The sequence below is a fragment of the Tiliqua scincoides genome, chromosome 9 (genome assembly GCF_035046505.1).
Source record: "Tiliqua scincoides isolate rTilSci1 chromosome 9, rTilSci1.hap2, whole genome shotgun sequence".
Taxonomy (NCBI): Eukaryota; Metazoa; Chordata; class Lepidosauria; order Squamata; family Scincidae; genus Tiliqua; species Tiliqua scincoides.
Genome location: NC_089829.1, coordinates 19,454,768 through 19,471,429, shown reverse-complemented (window position 1 = coordinate 19,471,429; position 16,662 = coordinate 19,454,768). Strand labels below are relative to the sequence as shown.

The 16,662-nt window shown below is 47.0% G+C and overlaps 1 protein-coding gene across 1 annotated transcript in view; it reads left to right on the top strand.

Annotated features, from left to right (window-relative positions):
• CHST8 (carbohydrate sulfotransferase 8) overlaps window positions 1-16,662 on the top strand; it is a 237,198-nt gene that overhangs the window by 39,861 nt on the left and 180,675 nt on the right. The gene's annotated exons all lie outside the window — the stretch shown is intronic.

Here is a 16,662-nt window from a genome sequence, read left to right as displayed (position 1 = left end):
TGTGTGTGTGAGAGAGAGAGAGAGAGAGAGAGAGAGAGATGCAGCTAACTCTAACTCTGGAGATTGGCTGTGTTTCAGCACTTGTAATCTATGCGCTCCAGATGAGAAGATGCTCTTCCATGTTCAGCTCCCTCCCAGCCCTCCACTGCTCCACAGAGTGACCAGTCCTGGTCTAAAATGTGCTTTGCAATATGCTCAATGCTTTTCCACAGTGAATATGGCAAACAGTCCCGTGGGAGATGTCCCTATCATCACTCAGGTGTCTTTCCACACTGCTGACTACATGCGACAAGATGCTGCCAACTGTTTTTTTTTTCTTTTCTTGCAACAGATTGTGCCATGCATGTACCATCTCAGATTCTCTCCCCAACTCCATCTCTGACCATCTTCCCATGGCACCTAATGAGTACTTTTTAAAATATCACACCACTGAGGGAATAATGTAACTACTGCCTTTCTTCAGAAACTATCTTTTTCCCTCCATAGTGCTTTAGTAAACAAATACAAATGCAATAGAGGAGAAAAAATGGTTAGTGGCACCCTTAGGCCTTATTTCTTTCTCTCCGTCACCATAAGCTAGGGTCGGGGAAACTACCTTGCACAGCCTCGGACAGTTGGTGCGACAGTGGAGAAGGATGCTCAAGCACCTCCTGAACATTTAAGCAGATCTTAAGCAGGTCTCAACCTTCCTGCCCCCAGCAGCTGCACAGGGCCAGCTTTAGCCTGATTGGCCCAATCAAACCCTGCTCTGGGAGGCCCCTGCACTGCAGCAGAAAGCAGATCACCTGCAGCTGGCAATTCACATGGAGATAAGCCTCCATGCAGAGGCTGGCGCAGCGAGTGGAGCTCTTGTGGGCCCTCCTGCTAACCTCTGCTTCCACTTGGTTTTAAATCGGGCCACTCTGGAACCAGTTGGTGGTGATGTCATGATGATGTCAGTGCTTCACTTGGTGATGATGTCGTGATGATGTCAGTGCTGCACCCCCATCTACTTCCAGGTGTCACACTGGCATCTGGTGCTGTGCCTGGTTCACTGCTCATCATGGTAAGTGGGGGTGTGCAGCGGGGGCCCTGCAAAACAAATGTGTGGGGCCCCACAGGGACCCTGAGAAATTGGGCCCCATGCCTCCTAAGGCCAGCCTTGTGGCTGCACATCACAATCAAATGAGTCTGCCCCCAGAGCCTTTCAGCTGTTGCTGTGAATGGCATTCTCAGTCAATAGCAGCCTTTTGACATGGCAGCCTCAAGACAAATTCCAGAGGGGCAACCATGTTAGACTATGGCAGCAAAAACAGCAATGCTGTGGCACATGAAAGACAATCATTTAATTTTGGCACGAACATCTGGGGTCTGGAGCCGACGTTGTCCCACTGCGAGAATAGTCAAGCCGTCCTTTATTTTAAGGCATTCCATCTGGAAAAGAAGGGTTCTATGAGCTGCCCGTAGAACAATTATTGTAAAGACTCATTTGTACTCAAATATGGAGATTTGTAAGCGCCTTGGGCATTTGCTTTGGCATAGGAAAGGCGGAATATAAATTTCCCAAATAAATAAATAAACAAATAAATAAATCTCCAAGACAGTATAAGATTGGACTAGGCCATACATTTATGTTTAAATATGGTTTTTTGTTGTTGTTTATAATGAGGGGGGGGGGAATCAAGAGATTTTTAGCAGATGAGAGCAGAACAAAAATCAAAGGAATCTGTGCAAAGTTCAGAACAGAAAAAGCAGGTGCTTTATAGGCCAAAAGCATGTCCATAAAGATTAAGTATTATTAAGATTCCTGATCTTGAGAGTATTCAAGACCAACTTGCAAGAAGAATTAAATGGCATGCACATTTTAAGAGAGTTTGCCATGGCTGCTTTATAACTCATCATAACTGAAGGTTTAGGAGCTCTTGAGGACTAGTTGCATGTGGCCTTTAAGACCACAGTGGGAACATCCTGCATAATTGGACACACAGAATTGCCCCTTTTCACCTCACTCTCTGGTCTCTTTTCCTGGTAATACTACTGTCACTCTTTTTGCCTTGTTACCATAAGATATAGGGTTGTCCCAAGACCTCCCAGTGCTGAAGTAGCATAACAAATGTTGCCTCCCTTATTGCATCAGTTGCTACCTCTCCCACTCCTCATCTACCCCCTCCCTGAATTTGAAAGGAAGATATGAATGGGGAAGAAGTGCAGAGAAAAGCCAAGAGGAGAGTGGTGGACTAAACTGTCTCTGACTCTCTAGCTCACCACTCTTATCTCCTCTATACTTCCTGCTTTCTGTTCCCCTGTTCCCTTTTGAAGCCAGGTGGTGGGAGGAGGAGAAAAAATGGAGGCAGGCAGGTGGAGCGGGTTCCTGGCCAGTGCAACTCCTGGGGCAACCACCTCAGTTGGCCTCATGGACAGCCCTGATGAATTAAGTACAATTTTCATTCTTCCCTTAGTCTTTAGGTGTTCAGTCTCTGAGTGGGGAGTCAATGCAACTTATCTCGTGAATTGAGAACTGGTTGGAGGCCAGGAAGCAGAGAGTGGGTGTCAATGGGCAATTTTCACAATGGAGAGAGGTGAAAAGCAGTGTGCCCCAAGGATCTCTCCTGGGACCGGTGCTTTTCAACCTCTTCATAAATGACCTGGAGACAGGGTTGAGCAATGAAGTGGCTAAGTTTGCAGACAACACCAAACTTTTCCGAGTGGTAAAGACCAGAAGTGATTGTGAGGAGCTCCAGAAGGATCTCTCCAGACTGGCAGAATGGGCAGCAAAATGGCAGATGCGCTTCAATGTCAGTAAGTGTAAAGTCATGCACATTGGGGCAAAAAATCAAAACTTTAGATATAGGCTGATGGGTTCTGAGCTGTCTGTGACAGATCAGGAGAGAGATCTTGGGGTGGTGGTGGACAGGTCGATGAAAGTGTCAACCCAATGTGCGGTGGCAGTGAAGAAGGCCAATTCTATGCTTGGGATCATTAGGAAGGGTATTGAGAACAAAACGGTTAGTATTATAATGCCGTTGTACAAATCGATGGTAAGGCCACACCTGGAGTATTGTGTCCAGTTCTGGTCGCCGCATCTCAAAAAAGACATAGTGGAAATGGAAAAGGTGCAAAAGAGAGCGACTAAGATGATTACGGGGCTGGGGCACCTTCCTTATGAGGAAAGGCTACGGCGTTTGGGCCTCTTCAGCCTAGAAAAGAGATGCTTGAGGGGGGACATGATTGAGACATACAAAATTATGCAGGGGATGGACAGAGTGGATAGGGAGATGCTCTTTACACTTTCACATAATACCAGAACCAGGGGACATCCACTAAAATTGAGTGTTGCGCGGGTTAGGACAGACAAAAGAAAATATTTCTTTACTCAGCACGTGGTCGATCTGTGGAACTCCTTGCCACAGGATGTGGTGCTGGCGTCTAGCCTAGATGCCTTTAAAAGGGGATTGGACGAGTTTCTGGAGGAAAAATCCATTATGGGGTACAAGCCATGATGTGTATGCGCAACCTCCTGATTTTAGGAATGGGTTAAGTCAGAATGCCAGATGTAGGGGAGAGCACCAGGATGAGGTCTCTTGTTATCTGGTGTGCTCCCTGGGGCATTTGGTGGGCCGCTGTGAGATACAGGAAGCTGGACTAGATGGGCCTATGGCCTGATCCAGTGGGGCTGTTCTTATGTTCTTATCTGTGGTGCACAGGCATGCAAACACGTGAACATTAAGGCGTGAGCCATACACAGCCTGCCATTTTGGCCCTGCAGCTGCTGAGATATATTGTGAACTGTTCCTAACCTTAAGATAACCTTATGACTTTGTCAAAACAACAAATACTCTCTTGGTGTTTCAATCAATGGAGGTCAAGGCTGCAGTGGAGGAAGTGAACGCATTTGGTGGAGCCACATCTTCGGCAATGTGTAGTAACAGCTGTGATGGCCGAGAGGTTGTAAAAGCGATCTCTTTGCACAAGAATTGGGGAGATATATAAGCATGTCCTTATTTTCAATTATGACACACTTGAGGGTCTAATAGGGCCTTTTTTTTTTTTTTACCTCTGGTACAGTCCTTCCTTTCTTATGAAATTTGTAACCTCACCTTTCTCCAAGCAACTGAGACCAACACTCATGAGGATTATGCCAGGTTGTTTGTTTATTTAAAGGCTTTCTATCTTGCCTTTGTCCTGTTAAGGACACCAAGGGTGGCTAACAACCATTAAAGCATTGAACAATAAAAACAGCAATAAATAAAACAACAAATAAAACAACATAACCACAAGTGGATCATCAAATTGCCAACACCAGTTGGATCACAGATCAAATCATATCCGAAAGTCCAGTCACAGTCGGTGTCCACAGTCCAAAGCTGTTCTAAACATAAATTAAAGCCCTATCAGAAGGCCTCCAAGGAGAGAGCAGTTCTCAATTCCAGGGGGAGGGAAATCCAAGGTGCCACCACCAAGAAGGCTCTATTTCTTGCTGCCACCCCTTTACATAAGAACATAAGAACATAAGAACAGCCCCACTGGATCAGGCCATAGGCCCATCTAGTCCAGCTTCCTGTATCTCACAGCGGCCCACCAAATGCCCCAGGGAGCACACCAGATAACAAGAGACCTCGTCCTGGTGCTCTCCCCTACATCTGGCATTCTGACTTAACCCATTCCTAAAATCAGGAGGTTGCGCATACACATCATGGCTTGTACCCCATAATGGATTTTTCCTCCAGAAACTCGTCCAATCCACTTTTAAAGGCGTCTAGGCTAGACGCCAGCACCACATCCTGTGGCAAGGAGTTCCACAGACTGACCACGTGCTGAGTAAAGAAATATTTTCTTTTGTCTGTCCTAACCCGCCCAACACTCAATTTTAGTGGATGTCCCCTGGTTCTGGTATTATGTGAGAGTGTAAAGAGCATCTCCCTATCCACTCTGTCCATCCCCTGCATAATTTTGTATGTCTCAATCATGTCCCCCCTCAAGCGTCTCTTTTCTAGGCTGAAGAGGCCCAAACGCCGTAGCCTTTCCTCATAAGGAAGGTGCCCCAGCCCCGTAATCAGCTTAGTCGCTCTCTTTTGCACCTTCTCCATTTCCACTATGTCTTTTTTGAGATGCGGCGACCAGAACTGGACACAATACTCCAGGTGTGGCCTTACCATCGATTTGTACAACGGCATTATAATATTAGCCGTTTTGTTCTCAATACCCTTCCTAATGATCCCAAGCATAGAATTGGCCTTCTTCACTGCCGCCGCACATTGGGTCGACACTTTCATCGACCTGTCCACCACCACCCCAAGATCTCTCTCCTGATCTGTCACAGACAGCTCAGAACCCATCAGCCTATATCTAAAGTTTTGATTTTTTGCCCCAATGTGCATGACTTTACACTTACCGACATTGAAGCGCATCTGCCATTTTGCTGCCCATTCTGCCAGTCTGGAGAGATCCTTCTGGAGCTCCTCACAATCACTTCTGGTCTTTACCACTCGGAAAAGTTTGGTGTCGTCTGCAAACTTAGCCACTTCACTGCTCAATCCTGTCTCCAGGTCATTTATGAAGAGGTTGAAAAGCACCGGTCCCAGGACAGATCCTTGGGGCACACCACTTTTCACCTCTCTCCATTGTGAAAATTGCCCATTGACACCCACTCTCTGCTTCCTGGCCTCCAACCAGTTCTCAATCCACGAGAGGACCTGTCCTCTAATTCCCTGACTGTGGAGTTTTTTCAGTAGCCTTTGGTGAGGGACCGTGTCAAATGCCTTCTGAAAGTCCAGATATATAATGTCCACGGGTTCTCCCGCATCCACATGCCTGTTGACCTTTTCAAAGAATTCTATAAGGTTTGTGAGGCAAGACTTACCCTTACAGAAGCCATGCTGACTCTCCCTCAGCAAGGCCTGTTCGTCTATGTGTTTTGAGATCCTATCTTTGATGAGGCATTCCACCATCTTACCCGGTATGGATGTTAGGCTGACCGGCCTATAGTTTCCCGGGTCCCCCCTCTTTCCCTTTTTAAAAATAGGCGTGACATTTGCTATCCTCCAATCTTCTGGTACCGTGGCCGTTTTGAGGGACAAGTTGCATACCTTAGTCAAGAGATCTGCAACTTCATTCTTCAATTCCTTAATAACCCTTGGGTGTATGCCATCAGGGCCCGGTGACTTATTGATCTTTAATTTATCAATGAGGTCTGAAACATCTTCTCTTTTAACCTCTATCTGACTTAACTCCTCGGTCAGGAGGGGCCATTCGGGCAGCGGTATCTGCCCGAGGTCTTCTGCCGTGAAGACAGATGCAAAGAACTCATTTAATTTCTCTGCCATCTCTAAGTCTCCTTTTATCTCCCCTTTCCCTCCCTCACCATCCAGAGGGCCAACCGCTTCTCTGGCGGGTTTCCTGCTTCTAACATATTTGAAGAAGCTTTTATTATTCCCCTTAATGTTGCTGGCCATGCGTTCCTCATAGTCTCGCTTGGCCTCCCCTATCACCTTCTTACATTTCTTTTGCCACAGTTTATGTTCCTTTTTATTCTCTTCATTAGGGCAAGACTTCCATTTACGGAAGGAAGCTTCCTTGCCCTTCACAGCCTCTCTAACTTGGCTGGTTAGCCATGCGGGCACTCTCCTGGATTTAGTGGAACCCTTCTTTCTTTGCGGTATACACCTCTGCTGGGCCTCTATTACTGTTGTTTTAAGCAGCCTCCATGCACTCTGGAGAGACTGGACTCTTTTTACCCTCCCTTTCAACCTCCTTCTAACCAGCCTCCTCATTTGAGGGAAGTCCGCCCGTCGGAAGTCAAGGGTTTTTGTTAGAGATTTGCCTGGTATTCTTCCCCCAACGTGCACATCAAAATGGATCGCAGCATGATCACTGTTCCCCAATGGCTCAGTAACGTTTACATCTCTAACCAGGTCCTGCGTACCGCACAAAATTAAATCCAGAGTCACCTGTCCTCTGGTGGGCTCCGTGACTAGCTGATCTAAGCCACAGTCATTTAGCACGTCAAGAAATCCGGTTTCCTTATCGTGACCAGAACACAAATTGACCCAGTCAATATGAGGATAATTGAAGTCCCCCATGATTACAACCCTGTCCTTCCTTGTCACCTCCCTGATCTGTTTCCTCATTTCAAGGTCCCCATCAGATTTCTGGTCTGGAGGAGGACGATAGCACGCCCCCAGTATTACATCGCTGCACAAGCCTGGTAATTTAACCCACAGAGATTCTACGGTGGAGTCGGACCCACCTTCAATCTCTACTTTGCTGGATTCTATCCCTTCCTTAACATAAAGGGCCACCCCACCTCCAACACGCCCCTGCCTGTCCCTCCTGTAGAGTTTATAGCCCGGGATTGCGGTATCCCACTGATTCTCCGCATTCCACCAGGTTTCCGTTATGCCCACTATGTCAATATTTTCCCTTGTCACCAGACATTCTAGTTCTCCCACCTTTGCTCGTAGACTTCGGGCATTCGCATAAAAGCATTTATACACGGAATGCCCCAGGATGGGCTGCTTATTCGCTCCTTTGTCCCCGCATCCTCTCATTGTGCCAAACCGTCTATCACATCCCATCACACTACCTTTCCCAATTTCTTCTCCTACCCTGCCTTTGTCTTGTTGTTCTCTAACCTCCCCATCCTCATCCCATAGGGATGAGGAGTCCCGAACCGGATGCCCCTCGGCTCCTGTCGGCCTTCCCCCAGGGATCAGTTTAAAAGCTGCTCTGCCACCTTTTTAATGTTATGCGCCAGCAGTCTGGTTCCATTCTGGTTCAAATGGAGCCCGTCCCTCTTGTACAGGCCCCGCTTGTCCCAAAACGTTCCCCAGTGCCTAACGAATCTAAACCCCTTTCACCTCCATCAAAGGCAGGATGGCTAAAAGAGCCCTCTCAGATGACCTGAATGGACTGGTTGGATTATACAGAAGATGGTGGTCCCTCAAATACCCTGACCCAAGCCGTAAAGGCCTTATAGGTCAAAACCAGCAACTTTAATTGTTTCTGGAAACAAACCCTTGAGGAAGGATCTGGATGAGGGAATGTGACTGGTTCAAGGCCACTAAGCAAACTTCATGGCTGAGCAGGGCTTTGAACTCCAATGCTCCAACCCAATGATGGCCCATGCTGCCTGAATTCCCATAGTTTTGCCACTCCTGCCCTCATTGGCATGATGAGGGGGAAGGGCAGGCAACTGGGCCAGCAAGCAAACAGGCCTATGAGCACCTGTGGCTAGGGAGGGGCCACTTCCCTTTACTTATCCGAGGTCCAGGCCCAGCTCTCAGCAAGTTGGAAGAGAATCAGAGACCCAGTGGAGCGGCAGGCTGGAGAGGGTGGCAGACAGATGGGTCAGGGGCTCATCTGTTTGTCACCCCTCCAGTGACGCTGCTGCACACGACCATTTCAGGTTGCTTCATAGCAAGGCCGGCCCTGCTCCAACCAGTACCTACAGCCTCTGCTCCTTCTTCCTGCACCAGCCCTCCTCCAATGGATTTCTTGCTTAGTTGTGCAAGGCCTCTTGCATTTGAGTAGATCCATTTCTGTGGGAACCTCCCACCCAAGAACATAATAATAATAATAATAATAATAATAATAATAATAATAATAATAAATACAGGTATTTATATACCGCCTTTCTTGGTCTTTATTCAAGACTTTATTCAAGGCGGTTTACATAGACAGGCTAATTTAAATCCCTGTAGGGATTTTTACAATTGAAAGAAGGCTCTATCTTTCAAGAGCCACAACAATTCAGATGTTTCATTCTGATCTGGCCTCCATCCTCCCACGCTCAGAGCAGATGGAATAACTCAGCTCAGCTTGTCAGCTGCTTCAAGGTCGCACGGTGCTGGTGGCCTCGAACTGGCGACCTTGTGGATGTTATCTTCAGGCAAATGGAGGCTCTACCCTCTAGACCAGACCTCCTGCCCAGATGAAGCTGCCTCCTATAGAGTCAGACCATTGGTCCATCCCTCTCAGTATTGTCTGCACAGGCTGGCAACGGCTCTCCGGGATTTCAGGCGCTAGGGGTTTTTCCCATCCTGGCCTGAAGATGCTGGGTATTGAAACTGGGGCCTTCTGCATACAATGCTACATTCAGCTACAGTCTCTGCTCCCATATGGCCTTCTCCCTGAGACATTAAGAATTCATGCACACCTGTGTCTGGGCTGTACCAGGTCAGACTATAGGTGGAGGCTCACATGATGGGCATTTCCTCCCTGTCAAACAATTCTCAGTATGTAGAAAGGCAATACAGTATATCTGGGAGGAAGATAGGATACAATCTTTATGACTGAATTTTCAGGCACGGCTGAAGCCTCCCTGTTCTCTGTGACCATTCCATTGCCAGTTCACGCACACACGTACTCTGCTAGCCCCCATATCAGTCCCCCCCCACTCCTGGTACCCCCTCTTGCCCTCATGTTCTTTCATGGTTTCTCACCATGACCCTCTAATCTTGCTGCCTTCACTACTTCAGCAGCTGTCTCCCTTGTCCTTCTGATGCCCTCTATTGAAAGAGCAGCGAGGGTGGAAATGGAGAGAGGAGAGGAGAGAAGAACACTGCCTAGAACAGTTTCTCTCGACTTCCACTCTGTCTCCCTCCCATTCTTTTCAAGTGGAAGACAGGACAAAGAGGAGGAGGAGAATGACAGTGGTGACAACAGTGAGTAAGGTGACCAGTGGTGGTGGCCGCCCCCTGCCAAGTCTGGAGATAGGAGAACAACTGTCCAATCACCAGGGTAGCTCTGGGTCAGCGTTCAGTGTGGAGGATATTCCGGGGGGGGGGGGAGGAGTGGACTGGCAACTGATCAGGTCAGCCCCAACCTGCAGTCCAAAATGGTACAGCCGAGACACAGGTTGACCATCTCTCTGAAGACCAAACTAAGTGGCACAGTTGTGATGATGCGAAGGCAACTCACAGCTGGCCATTCCACCAGCTGCTTAACCAAATAACAGGCGCTAATATGCACTGATGGTATTAACAATTCATAAATGCACCAAGGAGAAACAAAAGGCTTCATGGCTCTGCTGAGTCTTGCAGGCATTGATTAAGCCTCGGACGTGCGGGACTGTCATCCTAGCAGTTACTCAATACAGGGAGAACTGGCCTGTCTCTTTCCTTTGTCATTGCTGTGACTGTCCTGTTCCGTCTCAGGCTGGCAGCAATCCCAAGAAATAAACTACTGCCTCTGGATAATCAACTAATAAAGCCATGAACTGCTTGACCAAGCCTTCTAATGAGTGTTTTCACCAGTTGGACATGCTGCACATCATGGTGTTTTTGAAGCCTGTTGCTTTGTATGCTGAGAATGTTCCCAGAGATGCAGCTCCAAGGCTGCCTCGGTTGCAGATTATGCATGCTGTTTGGGGGCAGCAGCGTGGCAGACAAAATGTATCTCACACCCAGGACAGGATCCATGGCTCAGTGCAAGAGCACTGAGGTCCCAATGTCCATCCTCAGCATCTCCGGTGTAAAGGTCTTAGATACCAGGGCTAGAGAAGATCTCTGTCTGCCTAGAGCCTTGGGACTTGCTGTGAGATGGCACCAGACCAGATAGGCCAGTGGACTGACTCTGTGAAAGGCAGCACATAGATTGTGAGAAGGGTGCCATAGTTCAGACAGAGCTCAGACTTGCTTTGCATGCTAAAGGTTCCAGATTCAATCCCTGGCACAGGCCTGGCCTAAAGAGGCACCCAAATTCCACCCCCTTCCATTTGCTTTTTGGGCTACATGTATGAATTTGCACCCGTGCTGTCACCTTCACTTACTCTTCCTTCACCTTATGTGTTTTCAGAGCACCCAAGATCCAGGGATGTGCTCAAGGCACCGAGCCCTAGTCATGACTCAATGACCCAGTGACTTGACTCACGAGTTGTAATGCACACCCACCATGACTTGACTTGCAAAAAATTTCAAGTCATGACTCGAGACTTGAAATTTTTTGCGAGTTGAGTCCAAGGGAAGTCACCGCCTTCTAGTCCCTCCTCCCAGCCTCATGCAGTCAAAAAAATTCCTTTAAGCCTTCCTCCTCCCCTCAAGCCTCCCACCCCAGCCCACACCTCCTGGAACCAAACTTCCTTCTTCCCACTACGTTTGCTGCTGCTGTTGTCCTGAAGGCCGGCTTCCACAAGGTCTTCAGTGTGAAGAGGAAGTGGTGAAAAAGTAAACAAGATCACACACTTACACACTAGGGACTCAAGGTACAAACCTGAGATAGAAAGCTGGAGGTGTGATCCTCTTCCTGATCAGCAGCCACTTCCACCAGGCCTACCATCAAGTTCTTCAGTGCTACAGGAGGAAGTAAGCTCCTCTCCTCCTCTTAGGGCCCCAATACTGCTGAACTTTCCAGCAACAATGCAGCTGTAATGCAGCCCCAAGGTAAGGGAACAAAAGTTCCTTTGCCTTGAGGCCTCCATGACTGCCCCCCACCTCAGGATGCAACTCATGCCTGGTTTGGCATGGCTGCATCAGCACTGGAGATTTGGATAGGATTGGGCCTTACTCACTCTACAAGGAGAGTGAGTGAGAAGGAAATTGGGGTGTTAGCCAACCTGTGGGGTACCCCCTGCTAGTTTGCAAGTTCCTTCTGTTACCATGAGTGCTTTTCATGGCCTCCACATCATTTTCATGCTCTAGCATTGTCCTGGGGTCAAAACACTGACCCTGCTCTCTTAAGACAATGGCTGCAGTCCTAACCACACTTTCCTGAGAGTAAGCCCCATCGAACAAAATAGGACTTACTTCTAAGTAGAGCTGGTTAGGCTTGTGCCCAATATCTCCTTAAAAATCATGCTTGCTAGGACACACTCTTGCAGCAGAACAAAGCAGGGGAAGATTGCATCACTAACAATAATGTATTTTATGGACTCCAGGCTTTATCAGTATTTTGCTAGCTCACGTGAAAGTTCATGTTAGCCGTTTTTGCAGGGTATAACTTGCCAATGATTGCATGGATGAAGGGCAACTGAGGGACATACTGTATGAAGCGCTCTCTCTCTCTCTCTCTTTTCTCCAATCCTGATACACACCGGGCAAATGTGCTACAGTGCCAGAAAGATTCTTTATGTTGATTTCTTTCTGGGTACACAATTTATTTACCTGTCTGAATACATTATTTGGACTGACTTATTTGTTGGCAGTATATAGTGTTTTCTAAAAGGGGGAAAAAATTAGTAAATCTACTTTTGGTTTTCCTGTGCACCCAAAGTGGACAGTCTGTTGGAAGCAGCCCTGTGATTGTAATTGAAATTGATTTTTTAATATCATTGCCACCACTCTGGGAGTTTATGGGACTCCTTGATTGACACAGCTGTGGCACATTTTTCACTCATCCCTCGGATTCCAGACTTGCAAAGTGGTGATTCATGAATATTTGGGAAATCTAGAAGCAGAGGAAATGTTTCTGCAAACATGGGGTGAGATTTCTGTCACATCCAGAGTTTCCCTCCTTCATCTGAAGCATTTCAGAAACAGTCCACAACAGGAGATTAGATCTTAGATGTCATGATTTTGGGGAATGCATTCAGTGATTATTTTTTTTTTTAAATAGGAAGTAATGACTGTGGCAGTGTTGTCAACACATGACAAAGCCTCATTTTTGCAGCTGAGGGATAATATCTAATTCAGTGGTGCCCAAACGTTTTAGCACCAGGACCTGCTTTTATAAATGACACTCTGTTGGGACCCACCTATCTTTACGAGACTTTTTTTTTTAATTAAAGGTTTTACTTTACCAACTGGGGGGGAGGAACCACACTCTGGAACATTTATTGAGCTCCAGGTTCATCAGATCCAAACTATTCTGGTGTTCTTGCATTCCCCTTTCCCTGGACTTCTGTAGGAGCTGAGACACATTCACCTGCTTGCAAGTAAATGAGAACATGTGGTTCGGTTTCACTTTCCATAGGATCCAATGCATTTTCCTTGTCAGCTATCAGTTTGTCAGTTTTTCACAACCCGTCAGTTTTTCACAACCCGGGGTCGGTAGATCCCGACCCATAGTTTGGGAAACACTGAGTACATGGACCCATTTAAAAGCTTTATAACAGCAGTCAGTGCTGGAGCCAGGGTGCCGGTAGCCTTGGGGCAGAGCCCTGCCCTGGGTCCATTGGCCCTTTGATGGGTCTTCCACCACCACCCCTGCTTCCAGGATTGTGGACTCAGGCGGGCTCAGCCAACTTGACCCTCTTATGAATGTGGGCCTTTTGCCAGTTCCTTGAACCTTGACAATAGTCTTTCTGTGTGGAACCAGTGAAAACTGGCCATTGGAGGTACTGTGGAAAGGTGATGTACTCTGAAACATGGTGGGGGAAATGAGTGCCCCCTTCCATCTCTGTTACTCTTTCATCCTCAATGGCCTGCTCCTAGGGATAGTGGTAGCCTATTTGGGTTGTACCCCACCAACAGAAAAGCTTTCAATTACTTAATAGAAAGCAAGTACTGTAAACATTTTTTTCTACAATAAATCTGCCCAGCAAGCATTCTTGTGCCACCTTCGTACACTGCGGCCATTTCACGCTATTCATACTTCTCTTCCTGTCATTCATCTGCCCCTCCACAAAACCCCCAAACCTCCTGCCATCATGTTAAACAAACATTCAAATTGTACTTTCAGAAAGCCACAGGTGGCCTGACCGCATGCACAGCAAAAGTGCAGCTTTGCACCTCTACTGATTTTCAACGTTTGTTCTGCATGAAATGGGTTTTGTTTCTTAAATATTTAGTTGAATATCTCACTGCTGCCACCACCCACCCCATGTTGCCTGTATTACTTGATGTGTTTTTATGAAACTACACTTGGCACACAATGGGTAAGATGAGAAGATCATGTGGGTTATTTAATATTTGTGTCATTTAACAACGTTGTATTTATATCTGCCCACCTCTTTCAAAGGGCTGATTCAGTGAGAACTCCAAAACGTCCCTAAGATTCTATGTGTGCATTTTTGGTTGCTCCTTAGAAAAATGTTGCTGGAGTGTAGCATTTCTGTTGTCTTCTTACAGAGCGCTGTGATTACCCAAGAACTTTATATTCTTGTCTTATAGAAACTTATTTGGCTTCCCTTGAACATTTCAGATAGTTCTCCTTGGGAGGAACCATGACATTTGCTTGAAATTTCCCTTCATGTGACATCTTTGTACCAAAAGAAACCCACACATTCTGAATGACAAAGATATTGGAGACACTTGTGGGTGAGCAAAGAGAAAAATTCTGACAACCTGCTTTCTACATTCCTTGTAAGATGCCAAGTTCCCGAGTGGATTTTGTTCCAAAAATGTCTGAAAACTTTGTGTGCCAGAAAAGCACAGAAATCTAAGGAATTTCTTGGAGAGAGAGAGAAAAAAGTGGGTTTAACTTTGTTTTGAAAACAATCTGCAATAGGGCTGGTGTAGCGGGTAGAGCCTCCGTTAGCCCGAAGATAACATCAGAATGTCGCCAGTTCGAGGACACCGGCAGCTCCCTGAATGGCTGGAAATGGCGAGACCTTGAAGCAGCTGACAAGCCCAGCTGAGAGATTCCTCCTGCTCTTGGTGTGAGCAAGAAGCGTCTTGGCTGCCCTCCATGTGAGAGATGGAGCTGCTTTGTCAGCCTGCGTGGGAGAACTAGAGGCCAGAAGTGAGACCAAACCAGGAAGATCCATCTGAAATGTTGTTGGTTCTTGAAAGAGAGAACATCTATGTTTGTAAAAATCCCCTTGAGGAATTTAGAAATGCCTGCCTATGTAAACCACCTTGAATAAAGTCAGAGGAGTAATCCAATGACCAGAAAGGTGGTATATAAATACCTAGTTGTTATTATTAATTTCATCTGCACCGTTTGACACTTGTCTCATTGAATGCAGGTTTTTTTCTGCAAAAAAGTGTTCCTTTTCTATCAATTAAAAAAATCAAATCACTGGGGGGATCTGTGTGTGCATTTAAAATAACAGGTGAGGTCCAGCGTGGTGGGTGATTACTCATTTCACATGGCCAAAGGAAAAAGTGACATATGGTGAAATATCCCTTCTCTGCCCCTTGCTAGAGGCAGAAGTGCCCCAGCACATGAAGTTTGGAGTCAGAGCCTCCACCTGCCTTCCCCCTGCCCCGGAACACCTCCCTCCTGCCGCCTCCTCATTCAGCACTGGGCTCCAATAACAGGGGAAGGTACAGTGATACTAAGATCTGGGCTTATCAAGGTCCAGAGAATTGGATTGCAACCTGGCAGCACCAATTCACAAAGTGGCTTGTCACCAAGTTAGACAACTGGTCCACCAAACCCAGTGTCACCTATTCTGATTGATCCTTTTCCAGTCCTTTTACCCAAGATCATTTTTTTCCAGAGCTATGAGGAATTGAACAGTTGATGCTCTACATGCAAAGCATGTTCTCTACCACCAAGCTTAGGCCCTTCTAAAATAGGAGCATATTTAGCACCACAACAGGTGAGATAAAACTTGCCTGCTATTCCCCAAATTGGGGGGGGGGGGTTACTCAGGAGACCAAGTAATTTAGGAAGACAGCAAATATTATGTTGCAGAAAAGGAGTGTTTTGAGCTTGCTTATCTGTTTCTGTTCAGGAGACTTATGAATCATCTTAGGGTGGGAAACAGTCTTTGAAAGTAATGAAGTCCTCAATCCCTTGAGTGTCCTAGGCAAGAAACCTTTATCCAATAAAGTGCACTGCTTCAAGTGGCCTTGGATTTCATATCCTTTTTTAGTTTCTGAGAATATTGGAAAAATGGAAATTCTACAGGGGTCTTCCACAGTGTACCAAGTTCATCTTGACATTAGAACATTGTTGAGACAACCATCATGTGTACATTAAATGCATGGGGGGGGGGGATGGGATCGTGATGGTCAGCCAGTCCTCCAACCTGTGTGTGCTCACTGGGTCATTTGAACAGTCCCTGTGTGCTTACAAAAGGTATGCATGTCAGCTCTGTCTGCATCGTTGGAGATCACAAAGGTCTTAAAATGCAGAATCTAATAACATACGCAGTTGCCTTAACATGAAATCAGAATACTGGTCCACCCACAGCCCAATCCTGTCCTGGGTTGGTCATAAGAACAGCCCCACTGGATCAGGCCATAGGCCCATCTAGTCCAGCTTCCTGTATCTCACAGTGGCCCACCAAATGCCCCAGGGAGCACACCAGATAACAAGAGACCTGCACCCTGGTGCCCTCCCTTGCATCTGGCATTCTGACATAGCATGCAGTGGTGCAGGCCAGCCTCTGCCTCATGCTCTGGGCTGGCTGGGGATCCAGGCAGTAAAAACCCTTTTTACTTACTCATTTGGTTGCTCCATGGTTCCCAATAGGTCTACTCGGATATGTGCCTGCTCTTTGGCTAGTGTAATTCAAGCAGATTGAGCCTGAGGCAAGGTCATAAGATATCAGTGGCACTGTCACTGGTATCTGCCCCCCCCAGTCTACCCTTTCCATGCCTCCAGCTGGCCCCAATCCCAGCCTTGATCCTCCCCAGGAACACCTCCCTGCCAACTTCTGTGGCCAGGGCTGGTTGCTCTGTTGGCACATGCCAAGAGCTATCCGCTATTTGCACGAATGGCCCCAGCCTTGCTCTTCTGGACAGCAAGCATCTAGAAGTGCTTACTTCTAAATCCTCACATAGTTTGGAATCTGCAGACCTCAAAAAATCTCCCACCACAGCATGAGATTGTGCTCTGAGGTTACCTTCAGAGATC